This window comes from Excalfactoria chinensis, chromosome 6 (genome assembly GCF_039878825.1).
Source record: "Excalfactoria chinensis isolate bCotChi1 chromosome 6, bCotChi1.hap2, whole genome shotgun sequence".
NCBI classification, from domain to species: Eukaryota; Metazoa; Chordata; class Aves; order Galliformes; family Phasianidae; genus Excalfactoria; species Excalfactoria chinensis.
The window spans coordinates 23,272,460-23,294,844 of NC_092830.1; the positions used below are offsets into that span (position 1 = coordinate 23,272,460).

General features: G+C 36.1%; 1 protein-coding gene across 2 annotated transcripts in view; it reads right to left on the bottom strand.

Moving 5' to 3' along the window:
• PLCE1 (phospholipase C epsilon 1) overlaps nucleotides 1-22,385 on the bottom strand; it is a 147,280-nt gene that overhangs the window by 54,322 nt on the left and 70,573 nt on the right. The window lies entirely within an intron of this gene.

Here is a 22,385-nt window from a genome sequence, read left to right on the forward strand (position 1 = left end):
GAGTTGAGAAATAATGTACAATGCTATAGCAAAACCCCTGCAGTTAGTGCATTTCTTCATATTCCTCTTGCTGTAAGACACAACTCATCTGAATTCACTGCACTGGAAAAAAAAAGGTTACAAAATATTTTTCATTCTTCTGGGAAAATGCATATATTTGGGAGTATGCATGTTTTATCCATTATTACAAAAGATTCATGGTAGTTTTATAATGTCCTAACAGCAACATCCCCAGAAAAATAAAACTTTTCCTAAGATGGAAGAAGCCAAGCTTTGTAAGACCATGTGGGAAGCCTGAAATATCAACACAATGATTCCAAAATAGTGAGTACGAGTCTTCTGACTAGATAAGTTTAGAATGGGTACTCTGAACAATAATTTTTCAAAAATTACTTAAATATATAAACAGTCATATTAACATATTTCTTCCCAGGAAGAAAGAGTTTATTTTTCAGTGTTGCTAATACCTTTAGAGGTTTTTAGCTCACATAATGGATTATACACTCCAGATCTACTCTTTAACTTGATTTTTTACATATAAGTGCATTCTCATTTCACACATGGTGCACATCTCCCTTCTGTTCTCCAAATCACAATGTTCATACTGACTGATTACAATTCATTCCCTTGTAGCAAAGAAAATATGCAACATGATTTTTCCCTGGCTATATTCTTTTTACAAAAAATCTATGATCAAAAAAGACAGAAAAATGCCTTTCCTTCCTATAGTTCACAAAAAGTTGGAAGATAAATTATACCTGATTATAAAGCCATTGGGCTAGCAGAATCTATTGAGAAATTTTTGAGTACTTAAATGATTCTGAAAGAGCCAAGAAGTAATCATTTCTGTGTGTAGACTGGCAAGGAAAAAAGTAATGGACTTAATTTGCTGTAAGAAATATTCTGGTTAGACAGTACGGAACAGATGCAACTCCAAGGACAGTATAGATGTCAAGAATACTGTCACTGAAACTCCTGCAAGAAAGATCAGAGAAAAAGACAGTTAAGAACGCTATGTTGACATGTTGATCCTGTTTTGGGCAGCAGTTGAATCGCTTTGAGTTTCTAGGCTTTCTTTCAGTGTTGGCTTTTGTTCTACATGAGGCTCCAGTTATGCTTCAGTTTTGTTTTCCACTTCATTCTGTGCAGAACAGTTCTGATTGCTTTAGTAAGAAATAAGCTTATAGTCCTAAGAGCACAGACGCTGGATCCTTGTCAGATGAAACAACAGCCTCATGGCTGAACAACCTGCTCCCAGGGGGTAGTTAATGCACCCCCACTGCCAGCAAGCCCTCACCATCAGTGGCACCTGGTTCTGGACAGGATCTGAGCTCAGCATAGTTAGCTCTGCAGAACTAGGCTTGGCTGCAGGAGATCACAAAGCACACCTAACAGGAGTAGTATGGGTAATCTAACGTCACAGAAATACTGGTGTTTGCAATTTTGGCAACTACAGATGCTTCATTATTATCTATCAATATTATAGCAAAGGAAAGCATAACATTGTAAGAACTACCAGTCAAGTTGCAACTGATGGAGGAGGAAGAACATATGGTTGAAAATGAGCTATTCCCCTGTGCACTGCCTGCAGATGAGATTTTGGATGCTTGTAAGGAATCCTCAAGAATTTACATTCTCCGTTACAACATCAACAACAAAATCTTTCCATATTCACACTTTTGACAGACCTGCGCTGCATACTGTCCCAGAACTGCCATGCCTAGGCACATTTAAGAACAAGGCCCTAAACAGTGAAGGGACCAGATGCAAAAGGACTTATCCACAGGGCACTTTTGGGCTCCCTGAATCTGCCTGAAATGCATCATCTGAATTTCATTTTTCTCACTGCCCACTGATCAAGACCAGCAGAAAGCTAATGCATTTTCAGTGAAACTGAGGGACAGAACCATGCTCTGTAGCAATGTCTTCGAAAGACAGCTTCGGACAGAAAATCCAAGCTCTCAGAGGGAATATCTTTTCATGGGAGTTAAGATGACTGAAGTCACAGGCTAAATACAATCAACCACTGTTATTGCTGCATTTGGAGAGAATTACAAAACAAATAAAACACTTCCTGCTTTAAAAACAGAATTATAGACTAGTATTTCTAGAATTTCTAAGCCTTTGTTAAACTGAAAGAATTAAAAAAGCATTCTTTCATTTAAGAGCCCAAGAAAGAAGCTGCTGCAGCAGAGTGCAGCTGATATCCGAGGAGAGGAGAGCTGCAAAGGCTCATACCTCACAGCTCAAGTGTGGATATAAATACTGAACAAGTGGAAATATAACTTATTCCTGTGGAATAACACCCATAAATATATCCATAATTCACATCTTTGCACGCATTGACTGTTGATAAATGTCACCACTCCAGAGTCCAATCTTTCGTCTTTCCCCATTCTTCCTGCATTCTGTCACAGAAAATCCAGGATCCCCACTCAGCTGCATCACCCTCCCACCCATGATTTACACCCTGCACAAAAGTCTCCTCCTACACTCTCCCTCTGTACTATACTAGCCTTTTTTTCTTTTTTTTTTTTTTTTTCTTTTTTTTCTTTTTTCCTGGACTATTTCTTTGTTTCTTTTTCCTGTCTATAGCTTTCTTCATTTTTCATGTCAGGAACTGACCTGCATTGCTCTGTTTGCTAGTCTCTGCTGTGAAACTCCCTATCACTCCCATCTACAAGTCCTTCAGCTTTCTGCTGTCACTCTGTGTCCTTCAGGAAACAGATGCTATCTTTCTGTGCTTCAAAGAAGGACCAGGTCTTGGGATTAATTTGCAGAATGGAACTGTTTTCAGGCCAAAATCACAGGAGATTTCCTTTTTAGAGTTAAGACAGGACACAATCCTCAATAAAATTAGCAAATTAGCTGCTTCTGCAGCGAGTTGCAGTATTCTTTGTGTGCTGCCATGTCAAGCTATAGCTAAAACTGCAGAAGAAAACAGAAAAGACCTTCACTACTCATCTGCAAGTTGTCTAATGCTGGAGTTGACAGATTCGTTTATCCTTTTGATAAACAATCTAAGCAGATAATCTTTTAAATAGCAAGCATTGCGTCTATTAATCAAAACAAGATAACCTCTGGCAAGCATTAAAAAAGGACTCACAGGTTGACTTCATTTCTGATACGCATGGGAACAGAGTGCCTCACCTCCTCTAACAAAAGAGTGTGAGAAACATACAGAATGTTTGTGTCAGGGAATTATTCAGCCCCAACACATCAAAAACTCTTGGAAAAAAATGGCAATCTTGAAAAAAAATGGCAATCTGATGAAATTGTTCATTTTGCTTTCTTTTTTTTTTTTTTTTTTTTCAAAGCAGAACTTTTACAAGGTTTTACTAAGGAGCTCTTGCATCAACAAATTAGCTGCACTCAACTTTTATTAGCATAAAACTTAAGAATTTCCACGTATCTTTAATTTGCCTATGTTGAATAAACAAAATTAAAGTATTTAAGTATGTAAAACCCATGTGTATATGTGTACATGGAAGTTCCAAGATAGTCTTGAAAACCTGGATTTTTGCTGATCTTTTCTTTATAAAACCCTATTACGTTTGTGTTTGATATATGAGCATGAGATTAGTGATTTTTTTGAAAATGAAAAACAAGGAGCTCACTTTAAAGAAAAATGCAAGGAAAATTTCATCAATGAAATCATTAAAAGTTCTGCTGGAAGGCCAGTGTCTATTACTGTAATCTTTCACTTTTTTTCCACATTTCTCTGTTCTACTAAGCACAGCCCTTGTGTGACATGCAATACTTCCTAGCAACAAAAGCAAAACGATCTGCTTATTTACCATATTACTTGTAAAGCTAAAGTTAAAAGGTGCTTATTTCTTAGATTTTTTTTCCCAGCATTCATACAGATGATTTACTAATACACAACATGTTATAAATGTTGAGCTGCTGCCATCAGTTTTCTCTAAGCAGAAATTCAGTACTGGCTTTCAGCAAATAAGCAGAATTAATAGAAAGTCAGAAGGAAAACAAATACCACCCTGACTGTAACCACACAAATGTCACAAGTGCTAATCCTGCCCAAACTTACAGTTGCCAACCATTCAATTTGTACTTTGATAAAATCACATCACTTTCCATGTGAATTCTGACCAAGTAAGGACAGTGGCACAAAATTACTTTCATCCAAACTCCAACACAGTAACTCTTAAACTGATACTTGCAGGAATGTGCTATGCATCGTTACAGAGAGAATACACCCAGCAAAAAGCCACTTTCTTCTTGAAATAGTATGATTTGAAAAGAGTAAACTTGATAATAAAATGAAAGCTGACTTTCAGAGAAGTCTAGTAATGTGACAAATGATAATAGGATTTGTCTTTGTTTTATTTCTAGGCTGCTTTCCCTTCCCTGCTTATTTTGAGAAGAAAAACAAAAAGTATTTTCTATTATTCAAAATCAGTGTTTCAAAAATGATAAAAGTGAAAGTTAGAATCATTAAACAAGTGTTCTCTCTCTAGAAGGCTCCTGGGAGAAGATCCTGTGAAAACCAAGTGTTCTAAAGCAGAAAACAGGTTTCAATATAAGTAATTATTAAGGATATTATGACATATTATTATTCAGTTGATAGTAGACTAATAATAAACACTGTTTCAATGAAATTATACAGCTGTGATTGAAATTATACAAAACTCTCAGGGGATTTCTTTTTTTCAGTCATATTGAGAGGTAATGTGTACTGTAAGTATCTGCATCAGTAAAAAAATATATTCCCACTGTAACACTATCATGCAATAACTGGATCTTAATAGAAATGTTTTTAGCAAACGATGCTACAAACATCATCCCAACTGTTCCTCTGCAATGTGCACTACATTTACAACAAAAAAATGAAAGAGAGACTAAAGGTGAACAACTGTGATTATAGACGATATGGAAGAATTCTGTTCAAAAAATACAATAAAAATTTTCCCAGAATAGAAAACACTTAGATATGGAAAGTATGGCAGTTTAATTAAACACAAGCTTCAGATACAGATCATTATAACTGAGATAGAACTATTCTCTGGTCTCTCAGCTGCAACATATCCCAGTACTATAACAACCAAACCAACGAGTTTATTCATTTCCTGTTCCTCTACTGTATAATTAAAAACATCTCTCTCTTAATGAACATGAATTCACTGCCATCAATTCTGAATGCAAATAACTCACTCCAATATTGAAGGGCAGATATTAAATTCAGTAGGAAGGTTGCCATAGAACAGGATCAAGGGCAAATTCGATTTCACTGCAGAAATAACTGCAATCAGTGGATCCTATTTATTCTGCAAATTTACTTATAAGTCAAGTAATCAAAAAAATTGAAGACCTACAGGTTCTCCCTCAATATCCCTAAACCAAGCAGTATGAGTTACCTCTTAAAACTGTGTACACTGTAAATTAATAACAGGGAAGCTGTGGAAGCGTAAGGCATTCATGCTAAATAAAATTGGAGCTTAGTATGACCTAAGCATCAGTGAGCAGAAGATAATACTCTGAGAAAAGGGAGATTCCCAGACGGTGATTTGAAGAGAAGATTAATTTACCCAGGTTTTCTGCAAGGAAAATAATCTGCTTTCAAAACAAGTAACATCACAGACAACAGACACACTCTGGATGCACTTTTTCAGGCTGGAAACAGAAACAGCAAACTTCACAGCTCATTTGTGAATACCTGTTCTGAGTTTAATCTGACTACGGTAGTGACAACTGGAGAAGGGGCTCTCTAGTGCTGCAGTCACGAGTTGTCACAGCAGGCCAGATTCAAAGAACATTGGTTTCTACAGAACCATTGGGAAAAGGTGGACATCACCTGGAAAAGTCAGAATTTTGCTGGAAATAGATCACTAAGGAACTGTAATGCATCTATACGTAGGTCACTCCAAAAGTAATGCCACCTATTAATTCCTATTGAAACTACAACAGATACAAAGAGCACAAGAACACTGCAGAGAAAATCCTCAGCTACAAAACAGTACTTTTCAACACAGTCCCACCACTAGCTATGCATCTTTGCCAGCAATAAACCAGTGCAGGCATGCTGGCAGAGGTGACCCACTGTTGTCACAGTCGAAGTGCTGTCACTCTGTGCTCACATCCACTGTTTGGACTCCATAAACATGCAACAAGCATCCATGAATGTCACTGGGTGCCATTTTTTCCACATGGAGGAATTCAGTGACACGTCTTTGCTTCATACACACTTCCATTACAGAAACCATTGTGTCAGACTTCCCCTCTGCTGCCATCTGTCACGTGGCAACAACATGTAACAGAATACTGGTGGGATGGTTCAGCCTCTACAGCCATACCACCAACATCCACATCTGATGTTGAGGGCCAACATAATAAACTAGGAAGCATTATGTTCAGAGCAGCCTTTGTATTTCTATTCAGGCTAAGACTGAACAGAGTCATGAAACCCCTGGGGAAGACTTGACAAAAGACAACATCACAATGAGGTATAAGTGAATTAAACTACAATTGCATACCACAAAATCCTGATCTCATGAACTGAGAAGCACAGTGGCTTTTGCCAGAGACAAATACGTGCAGTGCCTGTAACCCTGGCAGCCAATTACAGATCACTTCTTGCTTTAGGAAACAGCAAATGATTCTGGTTTGAAAAGCAGGCTCATCTGTGTTTCCTTACACCATCAGTCAAACAAAGTCCCAGGGAAAAAAAGAGAAGATGTGAATAGTTGGAAATGCAATCTTCCTTCACCCATTCTGACTCAAAGTGAATTCCACTAAACAAATGGCATAAGCAACAGGACTGCTGAGACATGTTTACACCTGGAAATAATTTTGTTTTGTTTTTGCCACAAAGGGGATGCATAGACTGTCACGGGGCAAAACTTATGCACAGAGAAACATCAATTCAAGTTCTGAAGTTGTTTAAAGAAAACCAATATGAAGATGTACTTTATAGATTAATGTTGAATTAACAGGTACATAACAGTCCTTAGGTTTTTCAGATGTTCCTTCTGACAAGTTTAAACTGAAAAGCCATTTAAACACTGTGATTTAATTTAGATGACTTGTGTATAATCGAAATATACACATTCTGACATACTATACAGAAGGAATTTAATGTGAATTATCACCATGAGTTCACCTGAGACTGTCATGTCTGTCTCCAGCATCTATGGTTTACAGCTACAAAGTGCCTTGTGCAACCACATCTACACTGCTGTTCAGATAATGGCAGTGCAGCCCAGAGTCTTTCACAGAAATACTGTGCAGCAGAGAAAAGATGAATTTGGCTGCTTGTCTCCGAGTTACCACATACTGTCAACATGTTTAACCAAGCATTTCCAGCTCCACGTGCTCTTTGGCTGAACTGGTTACAGGTCATAGAAACAATCACAGGCCTGTCCATAAGAAATGCATGAGTTGGTTTTGCTTCTGACTATTCTCACTGGAAGAAAAAAAAAGGATGCAGATAGTATCTTTTTAACAGTGATTTTGACTATGTCAGAGCACCAGCAGATCACAGAAAAAGTCACGTTTTGTGCTAATTTCCTAATTGCTTTCCAGTTTGGGGCAGCTGGCAAAGTGCTGGGGACTGTGTTCTGCAGATGCACAGGGACAACTAGCAGTGCCTCCAGAAAATCTGCAGAAGAATCAGTGTGGTACTATGGGTTAGATCAGACAGCAAACATTTCTAGTGTATCTGAAATAACAAGCTCTGAAAATAGTGACTGAACAGACAACCACCAAAGCAAATGACTACTACAAAGTGCACTTGGTCTTATGCAAGGTTTGGCTGGCACAAAGGCTTGTTCAAAGACCTTAAGGAGGGATGAGCCAGCAGCATGCATATTGCCAAAAGTCTGAAGAGATCCACCACTTACATGTTTATTCAGAAAGCAGCTTTATTGCTTCCAGTCTACATGCCTGGCAATGGGCCACCTGAGTCCTGATAGTTCTGGGGACCTTCACCTCCTACTGTAGCTCATTAAACCACATATATCCTGATTTCAGAGCACCTGCCTAAAGAAGGTTAATTACCAATTTGGTGGATTAGTAGTGAACATGCAATCAACTTGTTGAAAATTAGATCCCAAAAGCTCTTTGACACCAACATGGCATCTGCCTTGCTGCACCTCACACAGCAACAGCAGATTTAAAAGTAACTTCTAGTCACATTGGGAAGTGACAACACTACAGTGCAAAGATGACAGATTTCACTATTATTAAATCAACATTTTTAGAGATGCTTTAAGGACCAGGGGATGGATAAGACAATTCAGCACCCTCACCACATTAAGCATAGAATTTTGTCTAAATTTCAGGCCAATAAACCTAGTAAGGAATGCTAATATACTGGACATGTCCAACTTAAAAATAAAAAAAATTTAAGCTAGTTCTGGAATTACATCTGTTGCAAAGATTACATCTAGACAGCATATCAAGTGATGGCAAGGGGCAGAAAGCTTCAGGAATTACTGACTGAAGTCTGAGTTCTTCACAGTGAAAAATTCTCAAAGACAGAAGAGGAACAAGATGCTTAAGGGGCAGGAGCTTTTCAGTAGTTTCAGATGGTTCCTAACTTTCTCATTGCTCCATCACAATATTAAAAGAAAAGAAAACCAAATACCCCTGTTTCAAAGAGGTATTTTTCTTCAACACATGAACTGAAATACATTAGCCATGCTCTCTGGGGCATGATTTGAATGCCAGCACCAGCATAACTCTATATCAACTTCAGCATCATAGATTACAAGAACAAGCAGAGTATGCTGAAATAAAAATCCCCGTTTAGCTAAGCCTTAATATGTCAATAAATAGACACTATACAAATCTCACTTGAAACAATAAAAAAGATTTGTATGTTGAAAGATTTTATGAATACACAAATCCAAAATCGAGTTTGGATCAACAGGAAATGCAATTGCGAGATGGAAGAGGAACTGACATGATTCCTGTTTGTTTTTTAACTTTCACATGTTAAAGCCCAAGATATTTCTTTTATGCTGACTGTTTTTAAGTAAAGAATTTATGGGGCTTAACATCTAAATGCTTTCAAATTATACTAAAATTTCATCTACTGTAACAGCAGTTAAGGATGAACACCAATTATAACAAGGCAATGTTTTGGTTGTCACTTTCTTTCCGGCCTACTCAGGAGGACCATCTCTCCTTCCAAGCATTCTTCCAGCCCTAACCTCAATTCCTCTGCCTTCCATTTTAAAATCTCACCATAGCTTAGATTATTACTATACAAAATGGAGCTTGGATTGAAGCAGTGGTGACTATTCAGTTGAATTCTTCTTACAGAGAGATAAAGAAGCGCTAATCTTTTGGTAACCTGTGACAAGACTGCACTGTCAGACAGTGATTATCTGTCACACCATTCAATCTTGCTGCCTTAAATCATGCTGTATTAGAAGCTACTGTGAAGAATTTCTTCAGCAGATTAAGATGCCTCATGCTCAGATTATGGCTACTGTGAGCAGAAAAAAATTCTGCCAGCATGCTGCCAGGCTTGGTGTTGAACTGTTTCTGATATTTCCTTATTTTCCTGCAATGAAATCTCATCAAAGGAATACTCTCCTCTGCCAGTCTCCTGGACATGTTTTCAGCGATATTCTGCTTTCACATACACTTCATTAATCTTTCTCCTAAAGGCTGGCACATTAGCAGCCTATCAGAATTGAGCTTCTGGCAACAGGCAACACATTAACCAGCAGGACAACTCTGTATACAGCTTTTGAATACAGATTCAAAAGCTTTTAAAATACTGGATAGAAATACAGTGTACTGCATGGAACGTTAAGTTCAAATGCTAAATAAACACATATATAAATTACTAGATAAATTACAGTATCTAAAAAGAACAGTTGAAAAGGAAGACTTATGAGTTGACTTTGGAGAAAAATAAGCATTTTAGAAAAAGAAATGCATGATTCCCATTGCAAAAAGAACAAGTTTCTGCCTGAGTTAAAGCAGAACCCAAGCTATAACATCATCCACAAAAACTGATACAAAATACTTCCAAAATCATAGCACAGTTTCGGTGCACTGACAGAACAAAATAAAACACACATATCTCTGAGTTAACTTTCCAAAAGAGAAACATCTAATGGTTACACAGAGCACAAGAACATCAGATCAGGTTCCAATATTTGAATATTTTGGACAAGACGGTTGATAATTAATTTCCTCCCCATCCCCCTCCTCCCCCACATAGGTACAGTGGGGAAAAAAAAACAACTAAACAACTCAGGTACCCATTTCAGCTGAAGCTTATGATCTTAATTTTCATATCTACCTCTTTCAAATTTTGAAGCCAAATGACGAGTAACTGCAGTAAGTCACAGCACTCATAATGTAAATAATTGTAATACCACAACAACAGACATCTTGAAAGTCTCAAAACTGCATCTTAGAAACATTCCTTTCTAGCCTGGAGGTGCTGGATTTCCTCTGCATTTAGTTAATAGTCTGCTGCAACTCGCTCCTCAGCTGCAGAACTTCTAACAGCCATCACAAACACAACCCCAAAATGCGTTCTTGACCTTAAGATCCTCAGGAACACATTTCACAATAAACACCATCCTTCCTACTTTGGTCTTACCTTGAAGGCCAGGCTACATGCAACTACAAACTCTTCAAAGACATGGGGGAAAGACAAGTATATTTTCCTATCTTGCTCAGCTTCTTGAATAGCACAGATAATAGGAAAGCCTAAGTTCAAGGAACTATTTCAATGAAAATTGTTTCACTCTAGAAAACAATCATTAAATACAGTCCTTTAAGGTTAAAATGATACAAAAGCTCTCTACAGCTTCAGTGTCACACACAGTGAAGCAAATAGCAAAACTGCCCATGACATCAGCAGTAAAAGATGAAGACTAGAAGCCAAACTGAGAAATTGATTTAAGGACAATGGTGTCAAGGAATAAGGTGAGAATTAAGTGTGATTTGATAAATGCACAGTCTTAATGATTGATGTATTTTTCCTTTTGAATCTTCCTATAAATATTATCTGATATCTGATGCATGACAGATGCTACTAAAGTTTCCACACAAACCAAAAGAGGCAAATCAGCTGCATAAGGTATTTCTGCTGTTATTCTTAGTGATTATTGGTATAAAATGAATTCAAGTCATGTCCAGTAAAAACAAGACTTGATTAAATGTTCCCAATTTAAGCCCTCAAGTTTAGCAGTGAAAGAATTTTAAAGGAACGTAATACACTTTAAAAATGTTTGATCAATTCAGAGGTTTCATCACTCTGGCCTGCTCTCAGCATTTACACAAACAGATTCCGATAATAACATTAGTTTGAGATCTGTCCTCTATGTAATTATTTCACTGAGAAAGGAGAAAGAGAATAGAACCCCTAAAAGAAAACACTGTTGACACTCAGTTGTCCTCAAAGTATCTGTGTGTGATTTGCTAGGAAATTACACTCATTCTTTATGTATTATATTTTATCTGACACAAATTCAACTTATGATCCCTGAAACTGTAGAAGAAATGCTCCAACACACATCTTTGCCAATTAATTTTGGGAAGAACTCTGTAACTTATTTTTCTGTGCACTCTGAACGCTCCATGATGAGAGTATTTTGTAAATGGGAGAATTGTTGGCACCCAACACTTTCACATTTTGAATGAAAATAAAATTCAGGAAATCTTTCTGAATTTAAAATAACAGTAATAATAACTTACACATAATAAACCCTAAGACATTAGACACACCTAATTCAGAAGGTAGCAGGATGTATTAATATATCAGTCAACAAAATGAAATAGAAAATCACTAGGCCACTGTGATAATAATTTTCTATTACTTAAGCCAGCAGTGGAGAGCAGGAAGAACCCACCAAAATGGCATGGTCTTTCAAAGTGCTGTTATAACAAAGTCATTTTAAAATAGAACCTAGAAAGATTCTTTAAAAAAAAAAAAAAAGTAAAAATAAAAAAAAAAAGTTGATAAGAATAGAGAATTCTATACTGCTATAAAAAAAAATATTTATTACAGTGCAGTAATTCCACCTCTGGGTTCAAAACTCACTAAATACAGGAAAATCAGAAAGGAATCTCATACATGACTAAATGCATGAACCAAGGACACATTTAAACAAAATACCAAAATGTAGAGAAAAATGATAAACTGGAAATAAATGAATTGGTTTCACAACAGAATGATGGGCCATTTAGCACATAACAGCCGTTTAGCACTTGCACTTCATTATTAAAGAAATGGAACATGAGCATTTAAAGAAATTCTAAGAGTATTCACAGGGACTGGTCAAAAAGAGAGGAGGTTGTTTTAGAAGGGGAAATAAATACACAATAAGCAAAAGGGAAAAACCTGAGAAACTCCTCTTTAGTGACCCAACCAATACATAGCTGCATTTCTTTCTTGCACTGGGATTTAAGTGTGATCTATCTTCAAAGCTAGTATTAAAACAGGCACATCCATTAACTAATGCAAAAGCAATTTTGTATTATACAGGCACAGCCTCGTTAAGTTAAGCATGTGTGCTTTAAAGGAATATACTTGGAGACAGAATAAAAGGTATTTTGGCTTAAAAATTATTTTAACAAGTAATAAATGTCTTCGATGTTTAGAAGCATACTGAAAATAATAGAAGAGGATATAAAAAGAAGAGAAACAACCAGAAACAGGTTTTACTCCTCTGAGATGCATGATATACTGGGCTAAATTCTACAAGCACTTTTCTGATCAAAAAGTTGGCTACTTCAGAAATGCTTTAAGACGAATTATCATTATTATTTTTTTAATATAATAGTCATGTAACATGTTTCTGTCATACACATTCTGTACTTTTGAAGATCCAAGCAGTTGGAAACACACGCTAGTTGAAAGCTTTGGAAGCCCTGAAATGTCTGCCAACCCAGGCAGGCCTTTTTCCCCCCATGCTCATAGCCAAATGTCATACTTACTAAAATTATATTTCTGTAAATTTACAAAGCGTGTTAATTTAAGTGGCTGGTTTGGTGGCTTTTAGTTTGCTTTTTTTGATGTTGTTGCTTTGTTTTGTTTTGTTTAGCATGTAGACTTAAAATATAAACCCAGGAGCCCAGTCAGAGAAAACCAAAGCCTGTAACTACACAGGAATTAAATCTGATTTTTGTCTTACCATTGTTTCAGAAGGGAAGTAATTCAGTTCTTTTGCTTCCCTGTCTAATTTGGGAAAAATAAACCAATGTCTCTGTTTTGAGCAGCAGCAATCCTCCTGGTTATCCCTCTCTCACATTCCTTCCTAAGATGCAATGTGAACATACGTTTCCAGCATAGAACAATAATTACTACAGCTCTCATAGCTAATTCTGAGTAAAGAACAAAACCGCAAAATGTGTTTACACAAATGAAAGAATCTGTTACATATTTTCCTCCTTTCAGAATGCAGTTTCCAAATTTTAATAGGTAACTGCAGGAAGCAGATTTCAATGTAAACATTTAATTAAAGCAAATACCAGAAAACTTGCAAATGAGTTTATAACAGCAGGCATTCTTAGCAAGTTCAGTTTCCTGCATGAGCAAGATGATGGGAAACTAACAAAAATAAGTGCATTAATTTATGAAGGATTAGCATCATTTCACAACTTCCCATCACAGTAAGTCATGTATGTGATGTTATGTCCATATGTGTTCTAAACTAAAATCAGCAAAACCTGTGTTCAGGCCATGTCAATATGACTCTCCCACTGAACAGAGAGCCCATGAAAAGTAAGGACACTCTGTTCCTGCAGCCATATCCATGACCTCATCACTCCAGAACGAACCATGACAGCAGTGCAGTCCAGACACAGACAGGTAACATACCAAGTACACACAAATTTTACTGCAGACAACAGAGAATTTAGGGTTAACTGTAAAATTATGTATAAGCAGCAGCATAGCTGGGTGGACAGAAGCTTCAGACAGTTCAGAAAGTAGACGCTACACAGACATCACTGACCATAACTCTGACAGATATTTGTTATGAAACAAATGACAAGGAGAAGTTACAACAATCAAATCATGATTTAAAGTAATTTAATCTAGCCTAGACTGACTTTTGTCAAGGATGGTTAGATGCAATGAAATCAATCCTGATATGACATGGAGGAAGGAATAATTCTTAAAATTTTATTAACTCAAACATAAAAATGAAATCCTGACTCCACTGATGTCACTGGCAATTTTGCTACCAACTGACAGGGCCAAGATAGCACCTTATCAATGTTTTCCTCATGTTGTAAACCCTACTGCTAGTACTCTAATTCTAGTGCACTAATTCATGTGCACTAGTGACAGATTCTTATGTTCAAGATGTACGCCCATGACAAAAAGACTATTCATCACATCAAATACTCTTCTTGACAGTACAGCCAATAAGAGTAGAAATGAGAACACAGGATACACTGAGAAAATGTATCATTATTTGTGAATATATTACTAGTCAAGATGATTTCTCTATTTGTGAAATTACTTGTATTCTGTATAAATTAAAGCCCTCAGCATACATTTAAAATACTTCCTCGGGAGAATTAATTAGCATCCCAAACAAGTAAATAAAGAATATTTTCCCAAATAATAATAAAAACACTAGAATTTCTCAGAATCTATTATTTCAGAACAGCATTTGGTTTAAACATCCACATGTTGTATTTAATGTCGTGTCTTAAGCTCTTTAAAAAGTCAGCAAATGGAAGAGCAACTTTGAACTTCCATAGAATACAGAGGGGTGACCTAAAATTAAACTTGTCAGAAAATACTGAAGCTTTTTCTAATCCTGCCTGAAAAGATAAATTTTCAGTAAACTTCAGAGAAGTATGGTAGCATTAACAAACTACAGCTTTTAAAATTACCCATAAAAGTACTGGAAAGCAAATATACTAGCAACACAGTAAACATACCGAAACTGTCAATGAACTTAGAACATCTCAGTTGAATTAAATACTCAGATCCATGTAGATTAGAGCAATCAACAAAAGATTAATAAGATTCTCAGCTGCTCCAAATATATTTCAGTAGATGCATTCATTCATATAATGCACTCATAATAGAGACTGGCACATTAACAAAGTTAAGTCTTTTGGATATTGCCTCTCTACATTCAGATCCAGTAAATTTAATTAAATTGTACAGCTGAATTACTTATAGAGCTACATAAAAGAAGATAAAAAGTTGATCTGCAAATTCATTAGGAGAATCAGTTACAACACATCTGAATCATTAATTGACTGCTAGAGTCATAGAGTATCTGGCATGGGCCCAGATCTGAGCAAATATGACTGATTTCCTCAAAAGATGACTACTACTTCTAAAGTATGCATCTATCCCAATGGAAATGCCAGTGTGCTTAACAAACTGTGAAGTCCAGGAAAGAATCTATAGTCCTGAGACAGCAAAAATTCACTGTAGCTTAATGAAGAACACTCAGTACAATCACAAGAACTGCTGAGATGTCAGAGCTGAAATTTTGCTTCTTTCCTCAGGATGCATTTGGATTACAGTGAATGGGCTTGCCTGATTTGACCTTAGAAATGTGTCTGATGATTCAGAAGCTTAAGACATGGATTAGTGAAATACAGCAAACTGCAGAGAACAGAGCCGGCACACTTCTGGAAGCTGAGAATGAAAACAATAGACTACACAAAGCATTAAACAAACCTTGACTTTGTAAACACAAATTTCAACATGTATAGCTTTCCTATTTCGCCTATTTCTTCTTACCTTAAATATGGAAGATTCAAATACTACTTATCCAAGAAAGCTTTTTTACGGACTCAGTAGTGAGCTCTAATTCAGCAATGATTTTGTATTTTTGTTTGTTCAGTGCGTGTTACTTGAGAAATAGTATAAGCTGGATTAGAAGGGATATGGTTATGCAAAATTAAGTTCAAGCAAATGGAGCATAATTATATAGATTATACTGTTGTCATCAGTAAAAATGAGATTATTTATTCCTTTCTCATTTTTTTCCATGGGATTTTCCACCTACTACACCAAAGCTCTTCTGAACGGTCACAAGATTTACTTAAGTTTTATTTCATGAATTGTGTCTTTGTCACCAGCCTTGAGCAGATTGTACTGAAAGAGGTGTTTGCCAGCCTTGCCAAACATGAAAACTTCATATCAACTACACTGTTCACAAAATGCCTCAGTCTTGCTTTGAGCAGAGGGCTAGACTAAATACAACACAAAGAAACAAAAACCGAAATCCCTCATTTTCTTTCTTTTTTCAGATGGCAATAAAAAGGAGATGGCAAACCACTGATGACACCAATAACACAGTACCTTTTCTGTTTTCTAAAGACATGAGCAAGCGACTGAACATGCACAGAAAAGCCAAAAAATTATTCTAGGGCTGAGCTGTAAGAGTAGAAGGGAAAGATTTAGATCAGAATTGTAAAGCTTTAGTGCACTAAATGAGAACTGAGAGGTGCTTTGACTGTAGTATAAATATCAGCATTTCCAGCAGGGAAAACATACCAGTTTTTAAAGACTGTAATTCAACAGCAAAAAGCACAACAAGAATAAACAGTTGGTACTTGATGACAGACAAGCTCAAATGAGATACAAGTCACATCCCTATGACTGCGAGCATCAATCACCACTGGAAAAAGCTGTGCATGTGGATGGTTTGTTCTAAGTGTTCCTCCAAAGGCTTTGCATGAACACTATTGTCTACCAACTGCTGAGCTTAAAATAGAGGCTACTGGGTTAAAACATATTACATTTTATAAAGGTTGTTTGACTACAGCTAGACGTATCTCTATAGGCTTTACAATTTATGAATTGCCTTATTTTCCCTATCATGCTCCTGTAGCCCTCCTTTCTTACAATGTGCTGTGCCATCATCAATTCAATGACTGAATGGCTGCCCAGAGTCCCATCTTGCCTGTCCTTGAGTGATTCCAGTGATGGGGCATCCACACTTTCTTTGGCCCATGTTCTTTGAGGAAAGTGCTCAAAGCTGGTCATCAACTGTGAGAAGACAGCTGCATGGCTTTTCTTCAGCTTCTTATTTTGTGCCCCTCCAGTAAAAAAAGCAAGCGTGTTACCAAAATATGCCATTATTAACCAGCTGTGAGTCTGTGAGGCACTGTAATCAACAAGTGGCTTTTTGCCATTTTTCATCAGTCCTGCCACTTTGACAAAGACTGAGATTATTTTTTGTAACAGCAGGAGCAGAAACCTCTTACTTTCATGACTCCAAGACTTATTTTGTCATTGAGAAATAATATAAAACTGATCATTTTTACCATCAATTAAGTGGCTGCAATTTCCATGTCTTCATTCAGAAGCAACAGAATAGGAGCAATTTTGTTCTCATTAAAATACATATGAATTTCCATACTATGCAAATATTGATTTTCTTTCTTTTTTTCTTTCTTTTTTTTTTTTTTTAAGAAATTGAATTTGAAGACATAATTTTGTATTAATGAGTATTTGACAGGTTTTAGCCAGTTTTATATTTACAATTCCTTTACCTATGAAGTAAAAGAGAACTATGTGTTTAAAAATGATCTTTTCTACATCATGGAAGTAACAGAAAAGGATATTACAACAATTTGAAACCTAGATGAAAATGTTATTTTTAGTGCCCATTTTCACTCTTAAAATATTATTAAGTTTAAGTAGTAACAAAATTATTTCATGGTACTTTAATGTATGACACCACAAGTAAATTCATAAAATATTAATTGCATTGTCCTTGGTTAAGTATGTGCCTATGCTGACCACAGATGATTATTATGAAAAAATAATAATAAATAATCAGGAACTGAAGCAAAATCATTCTTTTCTGACCATTCTAAACATTTCTTGATCACTTAGACTTCACATTAGTTACTGTGCAGGTTTCTTACTTGAAACTGTTCATGCCATAATGGCTTATAGGACACTGGATGATGAAGTATGTCAAAATAAAGTTGGGTTTTGGCCACAAGAATCCCTCCTGAGATTAGTAAAGTTTTCAATGCAGTTCCTGTGGCTGCAGTTCCATAGCTAGAGATAGAATGAAATCATATTAATGCCTACAAATATAGAACCAAAGTGCGGTTATATAAAACTCAAATAGACAATGGATTTAGACATAGTTATTTTCAGGATTAGAGCCCAGAGTCAATGTCACCAATCTGAATTCTTCAACTTTTGAAAACCCAGTAAAATATTATTTATTTTTAAAAATCTCACAAGAATTTACAGAAAACACTGTCCATTTTTATGACAGTTCTATAACTACTTCATTGTTACAAATAAATCTTCACATTAAAGAAACTTTTGTTCAATTTCTTTGCAGACTATTGCAGCTTAATTCTGAAGAAGTAAAATACAAGTGCACAACTTCAGATGAAATCTTTCCTAAATCGAACAGTCACACAGTAAAAGACATTCGAAACTTCAATTTTTTTTTTCAGCAGAGAACAGGGAGATTGTAAAGGTGATTGGGACTGGCAGGGGGAACCTAATGTAACAGCATCAGATCTGTCCATCCTCTAGAAGATCTGAACACACAATTTCATAAAGAAACCTGTGAAAGTGCATAAAACCTGTCATGCCCACTCCATGGCGATTTAAAATAAAAATATTTAACTGCTGTACAATTGTTTAAAGCCCTTAAAAGTATTCACAATAAACATTTTAAGATTCTTCTAGCTTCATATTATATTTCCCGGTTCTTTTATTATTGCTTTGCTATTTTGTAAGCAAAATATTTTCAATTCATTCTTGATAAACATCACTGGTAATTTACCTCTTTCAGAATTATTAAAATGTGCAGTAATGCATTTTTATACACAACAACTATTTCAAAAAAACACGCTTAAACGCTAGAAAACATCAATATGAAGTCCCTTAAACAAAACCCAAACAAACTATGCACTAGCAAAAAATTCTCATTTTGGCTTATTTTCTAGAAAATGCATGCATTATTCTACTTCAAATCGAAACCAAAACACTACAAATCAGCCAAAAAATGCTCGAGTGCTCAAGAGCATGTTTTTTTCCTGCACTTTCTAAATCACTGAAGTTAAAATAAAGGTGTTGACAACCAATACAGTCATTCTGTTACAACAAGATACCATCTCTTTGGCTGGTGAATGTTTGTCATAGCCATTATCTCACAGTCAGTTCAGGGAAACAGGAGGTTTAGCACATAAGACATTCCTTATACAGAGTAAAATGTGATTGTCATTCATTCAAGCTACACATGATAAATTCATATATGTGAATATAGGTGTTTCTTTATGGTCAGTCACTAGCAAAAGATTTTTTTATATGCTACTATGCCTTCATGCCATTCAGAAAGAAGATCACACACCTTAAGAATCCACAAAACACAGACTGGTTACTGGTATGTGTACACTCAGTATATGTACATACTCGTATATTGAAGACTAAAGAGCAAAAGTTGGAAAAGGAAAAGACAAATCAAGAGTAGATTTACATGCAAAAATATGTTATTAACACGTAAAACTTGAGTCATTCATGAAATGTAAAAAAAAACACATTTCCTGTTTCTAGTGCTCTTAAAAATCTGATTATAGCTGACATTCCTATTTACTCCAGCACTTTTTGCAAGAGTCACTCACTTTTATAGAACACAGAACAAGAAATGTCACACGACATAACTTGATATTGAAGTAGTTGCAATGTGAACCAAATAAATGCAAAGTATACCTAAACTACTTACAAACACTGATATTATGCTCCACTTCAAATGAGCTGAAATATAAAATACACACTTAAAACTGAGAGGCATTTTTATTTCGTATTGTTTATATTAAATCCCTTCTTCGTTTTCCATGTAGCAATAGTTCTAAGAGTCCTTAAAGCCCTGTTATTAAACGTAGACATTACAGATCCAAGATGAGATTAGAAAATGTCCACCTAGTCCACTTCTGACTCTGGAAATAAAGCTATCATTTTGTTTTAACTACCTAAATATAACCACAGGCCAGAGAAATGTAAATCTTACCAGCAAAAGTGTCCTCCATTGAATCTCAGATTCCTCCTAAAATGCCAGCAGAGCAGGTACTTCCAACACCGTCCAAAGCCTGCGCGCTGCACTTGTCCAAACTAACAGTCAGGCAACAGCTGCTCAGTTTAAAGCTACAAACTGTGGCAAAATGCATAACTGACGTGCCTTGTGTAAGCCATGAAGAAGACATGCATTTGGCTCGCTTGCTGAAAGGTCAGGTTACCCACCTCCCCAGATAAAAGCTGTAACACTGGGACTCGAATGGAAGGAAGTTTACAATTAAGGAGTAGCGTGCATCCTGCTAAGACTAAAAGCATTTGATTTTGACAGTAGAGTTATAAACAAAAGCCATTTTAATTCTGCTGGATTTTTGTCCTTAAGTATATTAAGAAATAAGAGCCTACACCCAAACTTTTGCACAAGTTATATTTATATCAGTGTTGTTTAAACAGGCCAAAAGTAATAAACTGAGTTAGTTTTGTTTTAGGAAACTTCAGCCGAAGCATTACAAGAACAGCGGCATGGATTTCTTTATTAGCGAATGCCCTGCCTTCACAGCTCTGCTCTGCTCCGTGCTGCAGCCTCCAATAAAACCAGCAGTGCTGGCTGCAGCGGGACAAAGGACTATGACTTAGGCAAGGATCCAGAGAAGTTTCTTTGAGAGGCACAGAAGAAGAAAACCTTCCTGAGGCTTCCAGAAGAGCAATTAACTGTAAAGAAATTACAGATTGTGGGACTTAGAAAGACAGCAGACTTGGAGGCTGTCCTCATGTTGGCAAGCTGTGTGGGCACCCAAACTATGCCTTGATCCAAGCAGCCATCCATGTCTGGCTCCTGAATTTTTATGACTTTTCTTCATTCTGACCTCAGCCTTGTCTACATGCAGTTTACATCACTTTCACAAGCAGCAGGACTACATCAGTGAAAAATTACCTATGAAATTTGCTAGAGTACACAAGGTTGAAAATCAGTACACTGCCAGTAGAAACCTTTCTCTGTTTTCCCCAGGAAGTTGGAGGGAGTGATCTGTGCAGATCTGGAATGCAAGTATTACACTTAGAGTCACTTTGTTTATACAATTAATATAAGTCTTGTCTGAAAAACCTCTACTGGAGGAACTATCAGGGAATACAGCCAGTGTACCACTGTTTCCTCACTGACAACAACAGCATACTCTTTCTTAATTAGAAGAAGAGCAGTTTATGATTATTTCCAATTTCTGTTTGAAAATCAGTGCACTTAGATTTCTGAAGAATTCATATCAAATATGATAGTATAAGGAGTATTGCAAGGATACAATGCAGGAATTCACAATTGATTTTATTTGTAAATATCAATTTTATTCATGCAGTTTCCCCATAAAAGTAACCATCCAATTAAATATTTCTCATCGCAATAGGGTCAATATGACAGAATATTCCACTAAATATAACAGCGACAATCTGACAATCTAATGAAAAGAATCAGAATAATTTTGGTTCTAAGAAGAAAACTATATGATGTACCTTAGAATTTGGAATAAAATAAAATAAAATAAAAACACCAAAAAACAAACAAAAAAACCCGTAACAAAAACAACAACAAAAAAAACCATGTCTGGTTATAAATAAAAAAGAATTATCGTACAATTGTTGATTCTCTTCTGATTTGTTTCCTAGAAACAAGACTTCAACGGAATCTTTACAGATGACTTTTGAGTCATCTTGAGGCTTGAGGTCCTTGGGGTTTTTTTTGCTTCTGATTGACATGCTAACATAAACAAACCAAAAAGTTCCATTCTACACTTCAAAAGTTCCCATGGAAATTACTTTTACAAGGCCCATTCAAACAAATCTTCAGACTTTTAAAATAATAAACAATAATAAGTAGTTTAGGGATTAACTATCTGCACTTAGAATCCCATTTCTTTTTTTTTTTCCCTGAAGAATAACTGCTCTTCATTTTAAAAATGTGATTTTAAAATTATAATCACTGCCCTTCCTATCAATCTTTTCTCATCACCCGTCCACGGGCACATTAATATGTACCACATCTCCTTCCTCACAGCACAGCTCTCACAACAGGGGCAGACTGTCATGACACAGACCCATGCTATACATTTAAATTCTTTTCTGGTGGGAACAGCAGCTATAGTCTATCAACAGAAGTACTGCTGGAAGTGGAGATTCAAAGCACTGCACATCAAACTGACAAATAATATTAATGAAATTAAAATCTATGCAAAAAATATCCTAAATTCAGTTGTTTGCAAACTGTTTAGCATTATACATTAGCTAGGATATTTAGATTCATACAAACTTGCCCTTCCAGCACCATGTGTATGTTATCTGTTCTGTCTAAAGGAATCATTATGCACATGAAAATAGTTAAATTTGTTTTTTTACTCAGGCTACTCACATTAGTTAACTTTTTCAATGTATACACTGCCTG